Source organism: Magallana gigas, chromosome 7 (assembly GCF_963853765.1).
Source record: "Magallana gigas chromosome 7, xbMagGiga1.1, whole genome shotgun sequence".
In the NCBI taxonomy this organism is placed as follows: Eukaryota; Metazoa; Mollusca; class Bivalvia; order Ostreida; family Ostreidae; genus Magallana; species Magallana gigas.
The window spans coordinates 12,955,173-12,962,875 of NC_088859.1; the positions used below are offsets into that span (position 1 = coordinate 12,955,173).

Below are 7,703 nucleotides of genomic sequence, written 5' to 3' on the forward strand. Positions count from 1 at the left end.
AGAAAATTTGGTCATTTAAATGTTATCTACATAGATGATGTTTTGTTACTGGGCAATACAAAAAATGAGTGTGAAGATAATTTAAAAGCCACTATAAAATCACTAGATAGTCTTGGTTTTACCATTCACCCAGACAAATCTCAGATTCACGCAAGTCAAAGAATTGTATTTTTATGGTTTATTTTGGACTCTTCTTCAATGACTGTTAGATTGACAGCAGATAAAGCTCAATCTGTCAAAAAATTTTGTGAAGTGATTTTGAATAAGAATGAAGTAACAATAAAACAGGTAGCACAACTTGTGGGCATGTTTGTAGCCTCTGAACCAGAGGTGGAATTTGCCAGATTGTATTATAAGAATTTAGAAATTGAATAAGATGTAGCTCTTAAACTCAATACAGGGAATTTTGATCACACATGACAATTTCAAATCAAAGTAGGATATTGATCAACTGGTGGTCCCCTAATGTGTGTAAATCTTTCAAATCACTAGTTAGAAACCCACCAAATTTTGTTTTTAAAAGTGATAGTTCAAAGTTTGGTTGGGGTGGAGTAAATGAAGATTCAGGTGAAGCTATTAGTGGTTTTTGGGATGAAAACACTTGTGATTCACATATAAACTATTTAGAACTTTAAGCTGGGTTTAATACCATAAAAGGACTAGGAGATAATTTAAGAGACTCGCATGTTCGACTGTGTATGGATAATTCAGTAGCTGTGTCTTATGTGAATAGGCAAGGAGGCAAGATCTCAACATTGAATGATCTAGCTCGTGAGTTGTGGCTTTGGTGTATAGATAGAGACATCTGGCTTAGTGCAGAACATGTTCAGGGTGCAACAAACATTATAGCGGATTCATTATCCACAAAAAAATGTTGATATGGAGTGGAAACAAGATGAAGTGGTTTTTCAAAAAATTGATTAATGTGTGTGGAAAGTGTGATGTAGATTTGTTTGCATCAAAAGACAATCATCAATTAGCGAAATATTTCTCTTATACTCAAGATTCAAATGCAATAGGAGTTGATGCATTTGCACAATCGTGGAAAAATATTGACTGTTATTTATTTCCTCCTTTTAGTTTCATAAGCAGTGTCTTGAAGAAAATCGAGGAGGAGGAAGTACAGTTTGCATTGTTGATAGCTCCAGTGTCGAAGACCCAGGCATGGTTCCCGCAGCTGCTGCACCAAGTCGCAGGTCCTTGCTATCTTCTACCAAAAACAGAACACCTGTTGAAGCTGCCGAAAGATACGAAGCGGCAACATCCCTTGAATAAGATGAAGATGGGTGCGTTCAGTTTGTCCGGCAATGCTTACATGGTAGAGAGTTATCAGCAGACACTATCAACATTATCTGCGGATCATGGCGGGAATCCACAAAAAGACAGTATAGGGGTTATCAACAGAAATAGTTGCAATTTTGTTGTGAAAAACAGAGTGATCCATTTAATGCAGCTATAAATTTAGTTTTAGATTTTCTTACTGAACTGTATAAGAAAAACCTTGGTTATAGTGCTTTAAACACAGCAAGAAGCTCATTGGGTTTATTTTTGTCTTTGTCAAGTCAGTCTAATACGAAATTAGGTGATCATTTTTAGTTAAACGGTTTATGAAAGGTGTTTTTTTGTCAAGACCAACTTTACCCAAGTATCAATTTACATGGGATGTAAATAAGGTTCTAGGGTTTCTGAAAACTTTGTCACCTGTACAAGATTTGTCTTTGTTAGATTTGTCAAAGAATTTGGCAATGTTATTTGCTCTTTTGTTAGGACAAAGAAAACAAGGTTTACATTTGTTAGATGTTAGAAATGTCTCGGTTAGAGATGATATGTTGATCATTAGATACGGTGATTTGTTAAAACAATCAAAGCCAGGACATCACTTAGATGAAATTTGTATTGCTGCTTATCCAAATAATGTAGATTTATGTATAGTTAATGTGTACATGGAATATGTTCAAAGAACTATGAAATTGAGAGGCTCAGGATCTAGACTGTTTATAAGTACTCAAAAGCCTCACAATTCAGTTTCTGTAGACACTATTGGTCGTTGGATCAAAGGGATTATGAAGAGTGCAGGGATAGACATTAAGTGCTTTGCACCACATAGTACAAGATCAGCAGCAACTAGTGCTGCAGCGAATGCTAAGCTGTCTGTGGATACAATTCTTTAAACCGCAGGATGGACAAGTGATAATACTTTCAGAAAATTTTACAACAAACCAGTGAAACTTTGCAGTGATTTCAGTAATGCTTTACTGGACAGTTTTCATAAAGCATAGCATAATGCTGCATGTTATGTACTTAAGTGAACAGGTTTTTCTTTTATTGTAAAAATAAAAAATGTTCAACTCAAATATGTGGTGAGAATTTTAAATCTCATTTATTTATTGGTGAAATTATGTTTATTGGGTCATCAACTCTGAAGTCTCATTTGAGACTGAGGCTCTCAATGGGGAAAAATTATAAAGTTAAACGAGACTTACCTGGAAGGTGAAGTTTGACTGTAATTTTTCAGGTAAGTCTCGTTTAACTTTATAATTATAAGTGGGTATCGTCCCAGTTCCCCATAAACCATATAATTTGGTGTTGAAGACTTTAGGTTTAAGATATGTTTACAAAATTTCAGATGTACTTTTCAACCAGTGCTTTATTACCAAATCCCAAAACTTCACATCCATATAGTAAAATAGGTTTCACAATTTTGTCAAACATATCTAATTTACAATAAATTGACATATTCTGTTTTCTACATTTGGCTATTACACTAAACATAGCTCTAGTAGCTTTTTCACAAAGTTCTTTCACATTGAAATTGAATGATCCATTTTTACGAAAATGTACTCCAAGGTATTTAAAATTATCTACAATTTCTAAACTAATGTCTCCATACTTAAATGAATAATCTACACGTGATCTACCTTTGTTAAAAATGACAATTTTTGTTTTATCACTATTAACTTTGAGATGCCAGCTTTTACAATATCTTTGAAAAACATCAAGTTGATGTTGAAGACCATCAGGAGATTCTGATAATAATATTGTATCATCTGCATATAATAATACAAAAAGTCTTAGATATAAATTACATTTGTTTTCTAATTGATACGATAGTGATGTCAAACCCTCCTCATCATTTGTTGATAAAAAAAACTCTTCTAAATCGTTAAGATAGAGTGCAAATAAAAAAGGTGACAAATTTTCACCTTGTCTAACACCCACTGTACATGAAAACATATCAGAGGTTAAACCCTTGGCAGTTACACAAGATTTAATTCCCTTACACATATTTGTAATAACGTTAAAATACTTGTCATCAATATTGTTCAACAAAATTTTGTTCCATAGACCAACACGCCAAACTAATTCAAAATCCTTTTCAAAATTTATAAAAGCACAAAATAATTTTATTTTAAATGTTTTGGATAATTCTATCAAAGAATATAACGAAAAAATGAGATCAATAGTCGAATAATCTTTACGAAACCCAGCTTGAATTTCTAAAATTAAGTTCTACTCTATTTGCATACTCAGTCAATCTTTCATTAAGGATAGAAGTAAATAATTTCCCAAGACAGCTTATAAGTGTGATTGGTCTGTAGTTTGATGGATCAGTATTGTTACCTTTATTTTTATAAATTGGGATAATGTTTCCATGTATCCACTGTGAAGATTTAATTCCAGTTTCAAAAATCTTGTTAAAAAACTTCACATAAAGATTTAGCATAATGTCACATTTATTTGTAATATATTCATTAAAAATCCTGTCAATTCCACATGACTTATCATTTTTCAATGCTTTAATACATCGACTAATTGCATTACTTGTAATTAGCTGATTGATAAAATTATTGAATTCCCCATCGGATAACAATTTCAGTTCATCTTCAGATAATACATGTTCACATGGTACATCATTTTCAGTATTACAGCATTTGTTATAAAAATCAAAAAGATCCTTCAAGTCAGCATTACATGTTGGTTTATTACCACAATTGATATTTAGAATTTTCTAATATTCTTAAACGTTGATGATTTGGGTTGTTTGTGATTAGCAAAATACAAACGCTGAGGAAATACGGACCTCCATTACAAGAGAGGTGGGATCAGGTGCCTAAGAGGAGTTATCGTCCCCTGCCGACCGGTCGCACCCACCGGTGCGCATTGTCAAGATCATGAAATACGAAAGAAACCGTAGTCAGTCCGATGTATAAATAATGGTCTAACAAGTATGACAAGAAATCAGCTTGACGCAAGCGTCAAATGGGCCGCAAAAATATAATTGTTGTATGAATCATTGGTTGTTTACATAAAAACACACCACAAAGAAGAAAATAAAAGTTGGTTGTACTAATTTTTATGGTAAATTTAAATATTAATTTCAGCAACTTGTTTTGAAGTTTAACATTTAACTATTATCATAAAGAATCGAGTTCGTTATTGTAAGCATTTCTAACGGTAATTTTTTTATCATTGTCATAGTATGAAGTAATGGAAAACACATTGATTTGTATAATACAAAGTTCAACTCATCATTTTTCTCTAGGAGATTATGTATTTCAAACCATTTTTTTTGTTGCATTGTATTGAATGAAAACTTAATGCATTAGTTTGTATGATTTCAAGGAACCACATGATAAAATAGAAATTAATTAGTTCAAATTTTCCACTCAATTCAAATTTTCATTTCTGTCATATTTTTGCATAAATAATTGATATGGATGTCATTTCATGATATTTTCTACCACAGTTTACATGGAAATATAAAAAATACACACACAAAGTCATTTTATTTGACACGGAACATAGAAATTCAAATATATCATTTATATAAAATTTAATGACATTCAGGTCTTCAGTATTTCAGGTCTTTAGTATGTCCCGCATACCGTAATTTTCCGAATAGATTATAGTCTCGATAAAAACGCGCCAAACACGACAATCTACTAAGTATGACCTATTTTTCATTTACGAGTAAAACAAAAAATATGTGATATTTTTTAAAAGGCATAAAACATATTTCAACATGCAAATTTACTTTTAATTCATAAAAATATCCATAATATTAATTCTATTAAAAAAAAACTATCCCGCAGAAACGCAGTAACAATATTTAAATGTGTATCAAATAACGGACCGCCTTCCGGCGGCCCGTAAAAAACGTGAGTCAGCATGAGCCCTAATGAAACATTTTACTTGCAGACAAGGTCATTGTATTGACCATAGAACTTACGTAAAGATTATTTTAATCGAGGTTCTTGATATTCTTGTTCCAATAACTTGTTTGTAAGTATGCTCATACTTACTGATTGATAAAATTATTAAATTCCCCATCGGATAACAATTTCAGTTCATCTTCAGATAATACATGTTCACATGGTACATCATTTTCAGTATTACAGCATTTGTTATAAAAATCAAAAAGATCCTTCAAGTCAGCATTACATGTTGGTTTATTACCACAATTGGTATTGAGAATTTTCTAATATTCTTAAACGTTGATGATTTGGGTTGTTTGTGATTAGCAAAATACAAACGCTGAGGAAATACGGACCTCCATTACAAGAGAGGTGGGATCAGGTGCCTAAGAGGAGTTATCGTCCCCTGCCGGCCGGTCACACCCACCGATGCGCATTGTCAAGATCATGAAATACGAAAGAAACCGTAGTCAGTCCGATGTATAAATAATGGTCTAACAAGTATGAAAAACGTGAGTCAGCATGAGTCCTAATGAAACATTTTACTTGCAGACAAGGTCATTGTATTGACCATAGAACTTACGTAAAGATTATTTTAATCGAGGTTCTTGATATTCTTGTTCCAATAACTTGTTTGTAAGTATGCTTATACTTCATTTAATAAATTGTTCGTATGTAGAGCATGCTCTTGCATTTATACACAATTAGAAGTGCATGTGATAAGAATCATCACACATCCTCTCATTAGTGCCCAGTTAATTAACACGTCTAGTCAAAACTGTCAACCTGATTTGATTGACACGCAGCGTAAATGTGAAAGGCCTTATAAACATAAACTTGTTTTTGTGGAAATTGATACACGTTTTACATGTTGTCAAAGTGGATATGCATGCCATATATGGTATGGTAAACATAAATGAAACATATTGACTGAATTTATTTAGCATATTTTTAATGGAAGGTGACTTACATAGTATTTCTTTTAAAACATACTTTCCAAATGATTTTTCCATTATATGGTTTATTGTAGTTTCTACTGAAATCATTTAATCTCGATTTTGTTCTTCAGTTATTTTTAAAATGGGTATTGTTGATATCTTAATTTTTAAATATACCTTTGATTTGTTTTTTTTTTTATCCAGATGCTGTCGTCAATTTTAAATAGTACAAGCGGTAATTTCATATTTACCTATGGACTATGTACATTATAACTATAAAGCAAATAATAAGTTTACCAACAACGAATAAACTATAATCCTTTATTTTCCATTTAATCAATATTTAACAACTGATGAACCTGGTATCATATTTGATAAAAGCCCATCGAAAAAAAACGTATATAGATATGTATATAACAATAACAGAATATCAATATATAACAAAATGTCATACTCAATCTCTTATTTCATCTGAGTTACCAGTAAGTAAATACTCTCTCGCAATCATGGATTTGTAACTTTTAACAAATTAAACAAACAGCAAGTAATTATTGTCTCTAGAGCTAATTACAAATTTTCATTATGACTGGGGAGTTGTAGAACTCTTCAATGGTGACTGTATTATCTAAAATAGAAATACAAATAAATCAAATAATTGATATACAACGGTTACAACCATAAAAGGTTGTTGTTCCTTGCACAATGCATTAAAACTTTAAATACCTTTGTTTATATCCAGATTCTCGAATATGCCATCTAGTTCCATCAGGCCAGTGACTTGTATTAGTCTATCAATTTCTGTCTCGGTGACTTGCATATTTTTATCAAGGTCAAAAGCGGTGAACTCGCAGAAATTCATTTGTGACATCTCCTGTTGAATAATATGTATGATTTAAGTACAAAACTATAAGACTTTTTAAATGTTAATTTTTGTACTCTCGGGTAAAAAGCCTCACTTGAACTTTAAGTTGTAAAACACAAAATATTACCTTTAGTGTCGATCGTTTTCCAAGCAGCTGGAACACACCGATGAGATTTGTTACTCCTTTGACGACTTCTCCAACAGTTTCAAGTGTTTTCTGAGGGTCCAACTTTTGTTTTTTCTGTGTAAAAAGTCAAAAAAAGGTTAAATCATATTTCTCTGTAATATAACCTTTTCTAATTTAGAGGTACATGTATTATTCTGACTATATCCAATTTCTTCTATCGTGATTTTCATTCGTGTTTTCCATTAACAAATGTGTGAATTCTGAATGTTATCAATGTCCGCATGTATATTCACAAAGTTACATTCAAGCAATTAAGATAAGGCATTTATCAAAGAAATCAAGGTTTGTTCTTAGTATATTTATGAATAAATTTCAAAATGTTACATACGTTTTCAGAGCTAGCGCTGTCCCCATCTCTGGAATTTGTATCCCCATTTGACGATCCCTTCGAAGACGGTCCTCTCGAAGAATTCAGTGTTGATTTAAATCTGGATACAAATCTGTTTATATTTCCAAATCCGCGTCTGAAAAATGTGCCAACATTCCTAAAGAACTTCCGTGCTCGTCGCCATCCTTCTACT

General features: G+C 32.1%; 1 long non-coding RNA gene and 1 pseudogene across 1 annotated transcript; one reads left to right on the forward strand and one right to left on the reverse strand.

The window, feature by feature from the left end:
* The first annotated feature begins 306 nt into the window (after window positions 1-306).
* Window positions 307-2,310, forward strand: LOC136269678 (uncharacterized; annotated as a pseudogene).
* A 4,208-nt stretch (window positions 2,311-6,518) lies between these two features.
* On the reverse strand, window positions 6,519-7,236 carry LOC105336129 (uncharacterized). The gene is made up of 3 exons (XR_010707584.1): window positions 7,123-7,236; window positions 6,857-7,004; window positions 6,519-6,758 (listed from the first exon to the last, which is right to left on the reverse strand). It is a non-coding gene; the product is annotated as an uncharacterized lncRNA (long non-coding RNA).
* Between the last annotated feature and the right edge of the window lie 467 nt (window positions 7,237-7,703).